The 14,901-nt window shown below is 43.7% G+C and overlaps 1 protein-coding gene and 1 long non-coding RNA gene across 4 annotated transcripts in view; one reads left to right on the forward strand and one right to left on the reverse strand.

The window, feature by feature from the left end:
* The window catches only part of Lca5 (lebercilin LCA5), a 50,676-nt gene extending 45,627 nt beyond the window's left edge, over positions 1-5,049 (reverse strand). The window contains exon 1 of one of the 3 annotated variants that reach the window (XM_021172284.1): positions 4,963-5,049. The gene's annotated coding sequence lies outside the window, so the exon portion shown is untranslated. Of the gene's footprint in view, positions 1-4,830 lie in introns of all 3 variants that reach the window. The other 2 variants (XM_021172283.1, XM_029481114.1) reach the window with 2 other exon arrangements.
* Positions 1-14,901, forward strand: part of LOC110301695 — a 24,463-nt gene that overhangs the window by 5,425 nt on the left and 4,137 nt on the right. Inside the window, exon 2 of the long non-coding RNA XR_002378733.1 lies at positions 9,750-9,866. This is a non-coding gene — a long non-coding RNA (uncharacterized LOC110301695). The remainder of the gene's footprint in view (positions 1-9,749; positions 9,867-14,901) is intronic.

Below are 14,901 nucleotides of genomic sequence, written 5' to 3' on the forward strand. Positions count from 1 at the left end.
TCTCTGTGTGCGATTGTGTGTGTCTGTGTGTCTCTATCTCTCTGTGTGCAATTGTGTGTGTCTGTGTCTCTATCTCTCTGTGTGCGATTGTGTGTCTGTGTGTCTCTATCTCTCTGTGTGAGATTGTGTGTGTCTGTGTGTCTCTATCTCTCTGTGTGCGATTGTGTGTGTCTGTGTGTCTCTATCTCTCTGTGTGCGATTGTGTGTGTTTGTGTGTCTCTATGTCCGTATGTGTTTCTTGTGCTTCTTTTTCCTTCTGTTTGTTTGGTTTTCTGGTTGGTCTGACCATTTTTATCTTACTTTATTATTATAATTTTTAGATGCCTGGATTTTTTTCGAGAGAGAGAGAAAGAGGGGGGGGGCTTGGACTTAGACAAGAGGGAAAGAGGAAAGCCTAGAGGAGGGATTGAAGGAGGAAGACACACAATCAGAACATACTGTATCAAAAAAATCTATTTTCAATTTTTTTACAAAAATGTGAAGCTTAACAGAACCCTGAAGATGTCCCGTGTGTGGGTTTCCAACTCATTTAAAGTAGTCACTGTGACCAAGAATGAAGCAGTTTTATCTGTTTCTCCTGTCATCGAGGAGTGGGGTGGAACGGTTTGATGTATTCATTAAATGAAAAAAATGAACAAGCTAAGAGATACACACATACATACGCATGCACATACACATACACATACACACGTCTTCCTAACTCAATCTCCAAGAGTAGTTACTTCCCTAAAACTGGAAAGATCACTCCTACAGCAAGGTTATCAATTCCACAACATTTCAGTTTTTTTATTTAAAAGTAAATTTTTTTTTAAACAAGAATCTCCAATAATACAGGTTATACATAACTGGTCAGGAAATAACATACCGAAGATTCCTTCAGTGCTGGGATGGCTCCTTCAGAACCAGATCCTAAAGTGAGCTGCAATCTGTAGAGACCTCTGTGTATGAGCAGTGTCACAGGGATCGTGCGGCTCACCTCAGTCCATGAACCAAGTGTTTAAAAACTAACGCGTTGGTGATTCCCTAACAAAACCCTGTGCTGGGTTTCTGTGTATAAAACATTGCTCCCTGGTTACCTCTACCTCTGGCAGGCAACAGAACAAGAAGAGTAAAAGAAACAAAGCGAAAAATGGAAATAAGGAGCTTTGTCTATGGGATGATGAGTGGGAGGTAAAGACCACAGTGCCACTGCCAAACGGTAAGTGCAGATTGATTTGCGCAGAGCATGGAGATTAAAACCCACGGTCTCCTCACTCCGCCCGTGCTTCTGCAATACTTCCAGAAGAATGATTTTATTCGCTCGAGAGACCTTTTCTTCTTTAAAGATCAAACTGTATTTGTTTAAAGTAAAACTTTAAAATACTAAAACCTTTTAGACTATGTTGGATGTTTAAGTATGATTTTATCACGATCTGTCAACCCACAGCAAGCGCTAGTCTTCCCATCTCCATAATCAGTTTCTTTTAAACAGCATGTTAAATACTCAGCCAAATGAAAGCATAACTGTAGTGTGTGTTCGTAGAGTTTAGTGGATCAAATGAAAAAAAAATCATAGGATATTATTTCATTCGTCCACTGGACACTTGTTCAACATCCACAAAATGTCAAGACATTGCACATTGGATCAGTTAGAAATGAAGAGTGAGCGAAAACCTGCGGAATCCCCTGTATGAACAAGCTCAGAGACAAGAGAGAAAAATAACACAGAACGCAGCTGCTGCAGGTAAAAGGAAGTAGAGGTGGTGAAAGGAGAGCCAACGTTGGTGCCAGGAGGAAGCTGGGGGGTTTCCAGAGAGACAAAGTTCTGCTTGGTTTTCATGTATTACCAGAGGTTAAGCACCGCATGATGTAGGGGGGGGGGGTTAAATGTGGTTTAGCAAGGGCTGGGCACAGTGGCCACACCTTTAACTCCAGAACCCAGTGTGTAACCTGGTCCCTGTACCAAGTCAGCTGGGGCCTAAGAACAGAACAACGGCATACTTTCAAACTGCAAATAGTTCCTAAGCACGGGAAATGTAGATCATCAGACCTGAGCTATACGGCAAGGGAGTATGTATGTGGGAATTGCATGTCCACTACTGTACCACTCACAATAGCCAATGATATGGACCAGCCTGATGGTGGTGTAAAGAAAACAAGGTAGATATGCGCAGTGCAAGTGTAGTCACCTGTAAATACCGAACTGCAGGAAAATGAATGGAACCTAACGTGGTTCAGGTTAAGTAAGCCAGACCCAGAAAGACAAATACCCCACGTGTTCTCCTATGTGGAATCTAGGCATCAATTTATATATGATGAGCATGAAGGGATGGGTCTAAAGGAAGTGAGCAGGAAGACAGGACAATGAAATTCATTTTCTTTGAATGGTAACCAAAAACTTACACACACAGCACATGAGCTCTTGAAATTTTAATACACACATTTTAACAATCTTTTCTGTGTTGGTTATGTGTTGAAATAATATTTTGGATTATCCAGTTACCATATATTAAAATTAACTTTACCTGCTTATATTTTTGTATGCTTATTGAAAAATATGTACTTCACATTATACAAATATGGGCCTTTAATCCCAGGACTTGGGAGGCAGAGGCAGGCGGATTTCTGAGTTCAAGGCCAGCCTGGTCTACAAAGTGAGTTCCAGGACAGCCAGGGATACACAGAGAAACCCTGTCTTGAAAAAAAAAAAAAAAAAACCAACCACCCAAACAAACAAACAAACAAACAAAACCGGAACAATCTGGTTCGAAATGAGTACACTGTGGGCATCAGAAAGTAATAAGTGAGGCTGGATCAGATGGAAGCTACAATCACAGGCTGACGGCTTACAGAAACAAAGGATCTTTAGGAAGGTTAAAGCACTTAGACATGACCTTTACAAAGGTCCACCTCAACCCAAGAATCAGAGGTCTGCACTATAATAGCATAGCTAGGGACAGAGAACATCAAAGTGATGCTGGAGATACTGAGCAAGTCAAATAAGCCGGACTTGGTGATGGACTAAAGGCCGAGTATGAAAAGAACCTGGAAGAATTCCAAAGTTTTTGACTTATAAAGCTGGATGCAAATGCCATCATCTGACTGCATGGGGTTTATCAGACACAGTGAGTCTGAGGTACCTGTGGGCAGGTTAATCCAACTGGAAGTACCTACAATTACCTACACAGAAGTTGGAGAGATGCAAAACTGGGGGTGTGCTAAGAAGTTATAGAGAGTAGAAGCTACCAGGAAGGATGGAGTTGGCCAAAAAACTATGGAATGAAAAAAAAAAAATAGAAGACTAAGTCGTGGGCAGAGGAAGGGGTGTCCCCACAGCTTGACAACAGGAAGGACTGCTTGAGTCTTTTTCTTGCAAGTCTGACAGAAGTAGTTCCGTGATGTTAAAGAGATATAGTTTTGGAAATATTTATTTTCCAGAGGCATCAACTGCTTTTGACGTCCGAATGACGGTTCATCAATTTAAAGAACTGAAGAGAACTCGTCTTTCCTGCCACACATTTGAATAAACATACTAACCAATACGCAACCGATCACAGGGTGAAATGCTGTAAATAGTAGTAGAAAATTGGAGTGTGGAGAGAGACTAGAAAGAATACAGATTAATGAGCATGAGAAAAAGGAAACCTCCAGTTACCCTTTTCCTGGATGCCTGTAGCTCTCCCACCCCGATCCCTCACCATTTAAACGACTTTTTAAATTTACTTACTTATATTTGATTATTTGTGTGCTCGTTTAGTTAGTAAGTTAGTTATGTGAGTGTTTTGTTGAATGCCTGTCTGTGTGCCATGTATTCAGTTCCTGGTGCCTAGAAGGGCCAGAAGACAGCGTAGGATTCCCTGGAACTGGAGTTACAGACAGTTGTGAGCTGCCGTGTGGCTGCTGGGAATCAAACCTAGGACCTCTGGGAGAGTAGTTAGTACTCTCAAACCCTAAGTTATGACTGTTGATCCCAAAGACATCTATCTAATCCTGAACGCACGGCTGAGCATCAATGTGTATGCGGTCACACCTACTCTGCTTGGGCCAAGAGTTAAGACCCTCAAACTTCGGGATAGAGATGTGCAGGCAGGAGCTGGTCCATGACAGAAACACACACACACACACACACACACAAAATCAATCAATCCTAAAAGAAAATTTACTTTCATAAAACCTTCCTCCAAACCCCCCACCCCACTTACCCAAATAGAGGTACAAATACCTCCATAAAATTAATCCTCACAATGTGTCTGCCATTCACTGCACTTCTCCTCTGGGGGGAAAATACAGCCCCTAGCAACTTGTTACCAACCAAAAGATACCATTATGTATCAAGCCCATGAAGTGACTAAGAATTTACATTCAGGTGAACTGGTCACACTGGGAAACACTGTTCCCTTATTCAGCTAGCGCGAAACAAAGGCATCTGTATCCACCCCAACTCAGTTCTGCCAACAGGTAGGTTTTGCTAACTACTTTCATTCGTCCCATTCCATCCCTCAATGATGTATAAAAATAATCCACAGCCTGGACCAAAGTGCCTCTCCCCTTTGACGACAGTGTTAACAATAATATCCTAGACTGTTCCACAGTCTCTGAAAGGCTCCGCGCGCCCTCCTTTCCCATCCCGATCTACACCAGTCTCCAGGGGTTTCTTTCTGGTAACTTCGTTCTTCTTTGGATCCGTCTGCACATGCTTTCCTTCTGCTTTGGGGGGCTAACAAATCCCACTCTCTCAACTTTCTCTTGCTTCTCTCCAAAGCATCGGCCGATCAGCCCCGCCCCGCCCCGCCCCATCACGTCCATCCCCTGGCCGCAGACCTCCTCTCTCGACTGCGGCCCGCCCCTCACACTCCAAGCTGGCACCTCCTGCTCCGGCCTGGCTCATCGGCCGATCCCCGAGTCCGACCGACAGCTACGGTCCGAGACCTAGAGTACCCGGACGCTGCAAACTGCGGTTACGGGGAGTTTGAACTCACTCACTGTAGGGACCACGGCTGCGGGCGGCGGCTCGGCGGCTTCGGCTCCTGGGCAACGGAGCAGAAGCCCAGCTTGCACCGCGGGAGGACCGGCCTCCGCCTCCCCCAGTTCCCATTGGTTACTGGACTCCATACGTTCATTTCTATTGGTTATTGTGGCATCGGAAGGCGGGATGGCGAGGAGAGAGGCATCAACCATTGGTCGGCCGGTGAGGCGGGGAACCGCGACCCGCGAGGACAGTTGCTGCGCGGAGCCCAGCACCCAGGACAGACCGAAAGAATGCCAACCCTTCTCTTAGAGGGACGCCGGCTCCAGAAAGGGTCTGTGAAACTGGCCGCTGAACAAAACCCTTGGAAACCGCCCCTATTTCTTTCTGAATATTTTGGGTTTCGTTATAAAGAAATCAATGTACTTTTCTGGTTCCGCTGAAATTGATGTGTAGGAGGGTGTGGACTTGATATTTTTATGATACTCCTGCCTGGGTTCTGGACTTTCTTGAGAACACATCTTGAATATGGCTTGCGCATGATTTTTAAGTTCTGAAGGAAATTTGGGGCTAAAGGATAATGAGAACACGTTTGTTCTCGTTATGTTTTTAAAGAATTATGTTTTTAAAGGAAATATTCTGAAGTGCATGACAGTGGGCAAAGGGCGGCTGGATGGCTAATTTTTCTTTTAAACTTGACAGTGCACACCAAGCAGTATTAATTGCAGTAGGTAAAGAAGCTATAAAGAAAATCTTTTCCACGGGGGCTTTGACGCTCTCTGAGCTTCTCATCCAGACCGTTTAATAAGACTGTTCAGTTCCCTATTGAAGCCTGCTGTCATTTATACTCCAGAAAATAGATTCAGGGGGTAGTAAGTGGTGAGATAAGGATAGAACCACGTGGCTATTAACTTCCAAGTCTAGCATCTTTAGAGCGTTTCTCTAACAGGATAATAGCATTACTGGCAAGTCAAAAAAGTATCTAAAAATTTTAGAAATCTCCCAAACAAAATACCTAAGTGTGTATAACATTTTCAGTGTCCTTATTACACCACACAGTGTTACTCTATCAGAGATAACAATTACTTATTTGACCTTGAAAAAAAATAACCAAAATAATTTATAGTTCCTCAAAGCCAGTTTTACCAAATTGATGTTTTAAAGATTTGTCCCAAGTGTGATGATAATTTCACCTTTCTACATGGCATGACTTTGATCTGTCATTTTTGTTAGGACTTCAGTTTTCTGATTATACCATTTCACTTCACTGTGTACTACACAGGTTACAGCTTTCCAGGAAAAAGAACTGAAGCTACCAAACCACATTTTAATATTTTTACTAATTGAAACTATTTAACTGCATTACATATTTAACTGCTGTTTGTAAAGATTGTGTTTGGGGATGAAGCCAGTTGGGCACTCTGGGTTTGTATTTTAGTCTCACAGGAATTCCTCTGTTACTGCAGTGACTTCAGACTCCCATTGGCCAATGAATGCCCCTCCCCCCCCCTTTTTTTTTCCTGCAGGACTTTGCCATGTTTGATGCTCTATGGCAATGACACACACACACACACACAAAAATATTTCTACATATGTTTACAAAACAGTGCAGTTTTTCTTATGAGGGAACTACTATTGCCGAATCAGAAGGACTTGTTCGAGCCTTCAAACCATTTACTAGCCAGAGGTAGACATAGTCTTCCTGACATCAGACAATAAAGATATATACATATATATATGTGCATATAATATAATCTTATAATTACAATAGTAGATCATCCTCAACAAAAGTTCAGTTTTTCATAAGATACCATTCTTTTAAAAAGTTGTGTGTGACAGATATAATCCAAAATTTGTGAGCCTCAGACAGGAATATATCAACTTCTAGCCTTGGCTATACACATAGCAAGATCTTGCCTTAAACAAACAAACAATAAAAACAACAGAAATGAAAAAAAAAAAAAAACCAACCCCCCGCCCCCCGGGGGGTTTCATGTGCAATGAAATACCTTGTTGATGTTGTTCTTATATCAGTCAGGGGCAGAGCAGATGTCAGTCCTTTCTTCATCCCTAGCCTGATGCCTGGCTTAGTGGCCAAAGCTGTTTTATGCCTAGGACACACAAAAATCAAACCAAATCCAGGCAGCACAGCACAGGAGGAGGAAAACAGACCTGCATTCTGCCATGCCATAAGGTGGGGGCAGGAGAAAGATGCCCACAAACCTGGCCTCCACCCCACAGCATATGTAGGCCATAGACACACAAAGCCCTGCCTACCACCAAGCTGCACATCGAAAGAGGAGGAAGACAGAAAGAACCCTGCAATCACTATGCCATCCACAGACCCCTTCCTGAGAACAGCACAGGCAGACCATAGACACCCACATGCTGCCCTGCCATGCAGGGAGATGGAGGATGTAACCAGGGGCCTGGTGACCGCATGGCCATCCTACAGTGGGAACAACCACAATGTACAAATATGTTGTGGCCAGAAGCGAGGGAAAGAGAAGTGGAACCGCTTGAGCGTTATGAAGAGAGGTGGAACTGGAGACTCAAGGGTGGAGAGGAGTAGCCTGTTTTGAATGGCCAATGGCACCACCTGAGGCCATGGTGAGGTCCCAGCCTGAGCTGCCACTGAAGATCATGCCTGGATCCATGGCTACACAGTTCCAGGGGTCAGTGTTGATGTCTATGGTTCATATTACCACTAGAGAACATGGGGAAGTCCCTAGTGGGGGCAGCCTATGGGGATGACACGGATGTCCAAGGGCTGTCTAGAACCAGCCCCACCCCTCACCACTGACTCCAGTGTTTTGGCCAGAGCTGGCTCCACCCCTCACCAGTGGCAGCATCACTTGCTCAGACATCATAGTGCAGCTGGCCCTGGTGGCAGGGGTGTGGGTGAGCCGGTCCCCTGAGTGTGGGAGAGCTGACTCTGGGAATTGGGAAAGCAGGGCTGTCCCCTCACCCTTTTATGCTGCCACCAGAGGCAGTCGGAAGAGCTGACCCCAAGAGCAGGCCCTACACCTCACCTGGGCAGTACAGTAAGCTCTCCTTGTTTGAGAGGCTGTGAATGATCCAGCCCCAAGGATGAGAGCGAGGGAGGGCTGGCCCCATCATTTGTCTGCCATGAGGTGGCGTGGGTGTGGGGTGATGCCCTCCTCACCCCCTTGCTATCTGTGACAGACAGGAGAGCTGGCCCTAGGATCATGGAAGTGGGTAAGCTGGCCTTGTTCCTCTCCAGTGGCAGCATCTATAGTATGTCATAGTGTACCCCACAGAGTATTTCTCTGTCCACACATCTTCACTGGCATGTGTTCATTGCCAAGGTTAACTCTCCTGAGTGCTGCCAACTGGGATGGGAAAGGCGGGGACAATTTAAAGCACTGCAGCCAGTGATTTTTTTTATGCTTTGGTTTTTGTTTTGGGTTTTGTGTGTGTGTGTGTGTGTGTGTGTACTTTGGGGAGATGGTTGCAAGACTGAAGGATGGATATGAGAAGATGGGGCACATGATGTGCAAGACATAAATAATCAATAAAAAATTAAAAACAAAAACAGAACTGTCACAGTTTTGTTGGGGTTTTACCTAAATATATGATAAGTATCGAAATTTGACAATTTATCATGTTGTTCATGATGAACTGTCTGTTTTAAATGTATTGATTTGTTTGTTTATTGAGTAAATAGACTGTTAGCATATAACAATAAAGAGCAACTATAGTTGGTATTTTTTTAAAAACTAACTTGAGAAAGAAATAAACTAAAGATAAGACTCAAGAAGACCTAGAAGATGGGGATGCTCTTGCAAAAACACACAGTCCAATCTGATTATCCCTCCTCATCTTTGATGGCTCAGTGGTTAAGAACACTAACTGTTCTTCCAGAGGTCCTGAGTTCAATTCCCAGTAGCCACATGGTAGCTCACATCTGTAATGGGATCTGAATCCTTCTTCTGGTGTGTCTGAAGACAGCTATGGGGCACTCACATATATAAAATAAGTAAAGTAAGGTGAGCGATAGTACTTCCTAGCTGTTGATTATTATACCATGTAAAAGATGAATTGTTGAATACTTGATGAAATTTTTGAGTGATTTACTGTGTCAGTTGAAAAAGAAACTGGACCACTTAGATATTATTGATAACTTTAAAATTGGAAGGTGAATAACTAATAGTATATGAGTTTTGTAGACTTTATTTCAATTGGGGGAGGAGCTTTGCATCTGTGTTAAATTAAAAAAAAAAACTCGCCTATATCAAAAATTGAGTTTCACTCCTCATATATTTGTATAGGCCAATCTGGTAGACTTTTTTTTTCTTTTAAATTTAAGAAAAGCTCATAATTATAAGTCCTCCAGCCTAAGAACTTATACTCCAGCCTGACCTCTATTGGGCAATCCTCCTGCCTCAGCCTCCTGAGTGCTAGAATTCCTGTCCTGTAAAGCTGGATAATTCAATTAAATGTATCCATCCTTTGACACATCTTAATGCGGAACAGCCATACCTTAAGCATTCACTCGGCTCACACCAGTAGTAGGTACCTCATGTTTAGAGTATTTACACAGAGTAACATGAAGTAGTGGTGGGAAGCCGGCTTCTGAGAAGAAAACTGATGCTGAACTAGAAGCCTGCGTCCTTAATTCCAAATCTGACTTTGCTTCCTACTAGCTGTAGCAGTGTTGTTCTCTCTCTCTCTCTCTCTCTCTCTCTCTCTCTCTCTCTCTCTCTCTCTCTCTCTCTCCCCCCTCACTTCCTTTCTTTCTTCCTTTTTTTCATTTTTTTTTCTGATTTTGTTTTATTTTTAGGACAGCAAATTACAGCATCAGTTGCCACCGCCCACCTCAGCAATAAAAGTCCCAGATTTAAAATACAGGAAGCAGATTTCATCAAAGGAGTTCCTTACTGTGAAAAGGCACAATGAGGTACATGGCAGAGAGGACTGGATACAAATGGCTTGCTTCCTCTGCTGTGTTTCTCTCCCTCCCTTCACCCCCACCCCACCCCCACTCCCCCACACACACCTTCTAAGGAGGTTCTAATGAACTTGCTAAGCACATCTGAAAATCCTTGGGAGAAACCACATCTAAGGTCCTTCTCATTTTAAACAGATCTGTGGTTACAGGAATACAACTCCATTCAAACCTGGTGAGTCTCTTTTAGCCAGGATTAGTATTTAATCAAGAATGATGGTAAGTTTAGTACTGTCCATGGACTTACACTGGTATATAGGTGTTTGATCTGTATCTATGGTTTCATGTCATTGTCAGATTTTATAAATGAAAATACAGACATAAGTCATTCACGTGGTTTCTAATGTTTTCTTCAGTACTTAGGCCTTTGTCGTCAAACAATACTCGTACAGAGTTATAACTCTCAAATCAGAGGCTGCCTTGCTGATTTGGGGATTATTCTCAATTCCTGTCCCCGCCTCCCACCCCGAGTGTGTGTGTGTGTGTGTGTGTGGGTGGGTGGGTGTTTCTCTGTGTATAAGTATTTGTTTGTCTCTGTGTGTTAATGTGTCTGTTTGCTTGTCTCTGTCTGTCTTTATCTCTGTCTCTCTATCTCTCTCTGACTCTCTCTCTCCCTATATATGTGTATGTTTCTCTATGTCTGTCTGTCTGTCTGTCTGTCTCTGTGTGTGTGTGTCCCTCTCTGTTGGTCTCTTTCTGTCTCTCTGTCTCCCTATGTCTCTTGGTCTCTGTCTCTCTTTGTGTGTGTGTGTGTTTACTTTTGTTAGTTACATTGTTTATTTTGAGACAGTCTTGCTCTGAAATACTGGTGCAGTCCTCTTACCTTGACCTCCTGAGTGCTAGAATTCCTGTCCTGTAAAACTAGAATTCCCAGACCTTCCTTGCCCTGCTAAACTGGAACAGGAGAAGGTGGAGCCCCCAGAAATTCGGCATCTCCCCGATATGGCATTCTAGAGGTTCTCAAGAATTCTCTCAGTCACTTAGCAAATCAAAACGTGCAGCCAAATGTGAAGGCCAGCTCCAATCCCACCATCACCTCAGAGAGGTGTTCAAGTCCGCCTGCAGCTGGTGTGACAACCCTATGGGCGCAGCACCCAGCACGGAGCATGGGACTGGCCCCCAAGGCACATTGATGCCTGCAGCAATTCGATGAAGTAATTGACCTTACACTGGCCCCAGATGAGATGCGGTGAAGATATTCATCCCACAAAACCAGGAAAACTGCCACAAATCAGACTTCCCCAGAGTCCGTCATTAGCCCTTATCGCACACCTCTTAATCCAGGGATCCCGAGGAGTAGGCTCACGTCTACTCAGGCAACAACCTGAGGAAGGACGCGCTGCATCTTGACAGGGAAACAAAAATTTAAGTTAATAAATTAAAAAATAAAGCCCAGTAGGACTGTGCCTTTTCATGAGTAAAAGCTTTAATACCTCCCGCAAAGAGCAATTTCCCCCGCAGTGGCTTATGCCATTTCCTATTGTCCAGTGGGTGACCAATTTCTCTGATACAAGCCATTATTTAGATCAGAGGGTTATTTTGAGAATTAATTTTTAATAATATGCAATCCGGCCAAGAAAAAAAGCTCTAGGAATGATTTTTTAAGATATATAAGGTTTCCCACGTTTTGTGTGGTTTACGACTAAAGCCCGAGCATTAAATAAAGGAGCAACTGTCGAAAGTGCCGCCCGCAGAGTAAGCACTCTGATCTACCTTCTCTCTCGGTCGCCCTCTGGTTCTATTTGTGGCTCAGAAGGTGACTGAGAGGACGATGAGTGCGATGAGTGCAAATGCGCTACGAGCCAGGCCAGCCGCAGGTTTCCCCGGATTTAAGCCTCCCACCTGACCCTTCACTCCTCTGAGCTGTGACGCTGCCCTTTCCTCCTCCTCCCTCCATAGCCGCTGCTCTTTGTGGCGCAGCATCTCACTCAGCTCAGGGCCTAGCCGTCCCTGTGATACCGGATGCATCAGTGTCCCTGCCCATCCTTGGCAGTGTAAGAAAAGCAAGCAGCCTTGCAGTCATTCGGACTTGAATCTGTTAAAATGATGCATAACTCATATCTTATTTGATGCTTTCCAACCAAAGCTTTCAAATGAATGAAAGCTGGGAATAAACCAAGTTAATTTCCCCCACTTTTCCTTCCGTTTTAGTTGGCCTGCCTCGCTAAGTATAACTCATATTTGATCCCACCACCTGAAGTTTTATCTTGGTAATTAAAACAATTGGAAAGCAATTTTAGAAATAAGATTTCATAGGAAAACAAACTACTCCCTCCCACTACATATGGCTAAGTACCTGTTAGACCGGTGACCTACATCAGAGAATGAAAAAAATGTGCCAAATATATAAAGATGCTTGTGAAGAAGTGTTGCCCCAGACACTGGCCCTTTGACAACAGTGGTTTTTGAAGTTGTATTACTGGTTTGCAAATGCAGTGTTAAATGATTGGCTGCAGATCTAGCCAAAGGAAAACTTCAACCTGTCCTCAGCCTCCTGCTAACACTTGGTAGTATTGTGTCTTTTTGGTCAAGTTTATGTCTTCTCCTCCTCCTCTTCCTCCTCCTGAGACATTCTCTTCTTCAGGTTAACCTTGAATTCCCTAGTAGCTGACAATGACCTTGAGTTTCTGATCCTTATGGCTTTACCAGTAAAGTGATGAGATTACAGGCCTTTGCCACCACCCTGGTTTATGCAGTGCTAGACATGAAACCAGAGTCTCAGGCACCCTGGGCAAGCACTGTCTCCACTGAGCCGGATGCCCAGGCATGCTTGTTCCAATACGTTGTTATTGGAGAACAACAAAGGGGCACACAGGCTTTCTGAACAAAATCGTCGCAAGCCGTGGTCTTAAGTAAAACCACCCATGCTGTCAGTGTCCACTTATAAATGACAGACTTCCAAGGATCAAAGAAGCACGTAGGAATGAGGTCATGGTATCTCTATCAGAGAGCGATTTCTATGTGCCTTGACCCAACCTGGAACACCACAATTAGTACTCAGGACAAAGGTGAAGTTGATCACGACACTGTGACATGATTCAACACATTTAGGAACACTAAGACATTTCTCCCTAGAATACCAAGTGAGCAATACAAATAGTGGGGAACACATCGCTCAAAGTGTCTCAGGCTTTCCCCTCCCACCTGCTAGGGAGAAGGTTGCCTGGGAGAGTTTCCTCCTGATTCCTGGAAATTCTGAACTATTACCCTCAAAGAAGCCATGGATAATTAGGACTCGGCAGCACCTTCCTCAGGATTACATATGGGCATCAAGTCCCACCCTGGAAAAGGCCTCAAAATAAATAAATAAATAAATAAATAAATAAATAAAACAAAAAAAAAAGAAAAGGCCTCTCCTCATCTTCAGCAGAAGAAGCCTGCGTTTGGGAAAGGATAGAAGAAACTAGTTGCCTTTACAGAGATTTGCTGTTTGTTTTGTTTTGTTTTGTTTTTGTTTGGGTGGTTTTGTTGTTTGTTTGTTTGTTTGTTTGTTTTACTCTTATGAAGCTCAGTGGGTGAGGACTGAGAGGTGGAAATCCAATTGAATAGCTCGTCTTAATCCACAGTGTCTAAAAGAAGGGATGTTAACATCTCATGACGCATGCTAGTCAGTGACAGCCCCTTTGTGTGGTGTTTTGGTGTTCACACTGAGAGAGAGGATTTGAGACAGTTGTTGAAAGAGTTTCCCATTGGTGGGAGACATCTGAAATGCTAGCATTTATTCCTAGTGTAGCAATATCTGAAACTAGAACCAAAATGACCCTGGCTAGAAAGGCTCTGTGATATAGACCAGAGTCCAGTTTAGTTCTCTGGGTAAAAAGACACTGCAATTGCCATTGAAGGTATTGATCGAATGTGAAAGGAGGGGCCTTGACGAAGGGGATGCTGGGTAGCCAGAGATAGGGTTAGAAGGGTGAACACAGTTAGCCCTGAGAGGAAGTCTTTTTCCTCAAAGACATAGGGGACCTTGATAAAGCCAAGCATTGCCAAGGTAACCAGGCTTTGATTCCTTGGAACCATGCAGGCCTCTGGAGAGTGGTCCCAGCTCAACATGCTGGACTGTAGCAAGAGAGTTAGCATCTTTGTGCCCCTGATGGTGTCCCTTGGGAAAAAGCTGATGCCAGATCTGTGGCACATTCTCTTTCCTGCGCCTCAGCTTGGTCATCTTCGTGGTTCCATTTCCTGGTGAGAATGGATTGAATTCAACCATGAGAGCCACACCTGAGAGCCTCACCTAATCCTTACCACTCAAAGGTTCTTCTGGGTTTTGTTTTTGTTTTTGTTTTTGTTTTCTCTGTTTGTCTTTGCTTTTCTGGAACACGGTCTCTCTATGTAGCCCCTGGCTATTCTAGAACTCCCTATATAGACCAGGCTGGTTTCAAACTCACAGAGATCCTCCTGCCTCTGCTATGTGAGTGTTGGGATTTAAGGCATGTGTCAGCAGGCCTGGCTAAGGTTCTTTTTCTGAACCTAGGGATTAAGGTGTTTTTACCCTCCTCAAACCTCACTGGTGTTAAACATCAGTCGCAGAGCCTTGCCACCATTAAACATCATCCATTTCCGAGAGTCAGAGTCTCCATATCTCTCTCCACATGTCTCTGTCTCTCAGTCTATTTTCACCTCTCCCTCTCCCTATCTCCCACACCTCTTTCTCTCTTTCTCTCTGAATCTGTGAACCTGTTTCTGTGTCCTCACATCTCTTCTTTTGTAATCTTCCTGTGTGTTTTTCTCTCTCTCTGAGTGTCTTAAAGAAATGAGAATGTTTTATACCTAGACTATATGTTTCAAATACTGCATCACCAGAGTGTTATATCTAGACTATGTGTTATACCTAGACTATGTGTTATACCTAGACTACGTGTTATACCTAGACTACGTGTTATACCTAGACTACGTGTTATACCTAGACTATGTGTTATACCTAGACTATGTGTTATACCTAGACTATGTGTTATACCTAGATTATGTGTTATACCTATACTATGTG

Source organism: Mus caroli, chromosome 9 (genome assembly GCF_900094665.2).
Source record: "Mus caroli chromosome 9, CAROLI_EIJ_v1.1, whole genome shotgun sequence".
In the NCBI taxonomy this organism is placed as follows: Eukaryota; Metazoa; Chordata; class Mammalia; order Rodentia; family Muridae; genus Mus; species Mus caroli.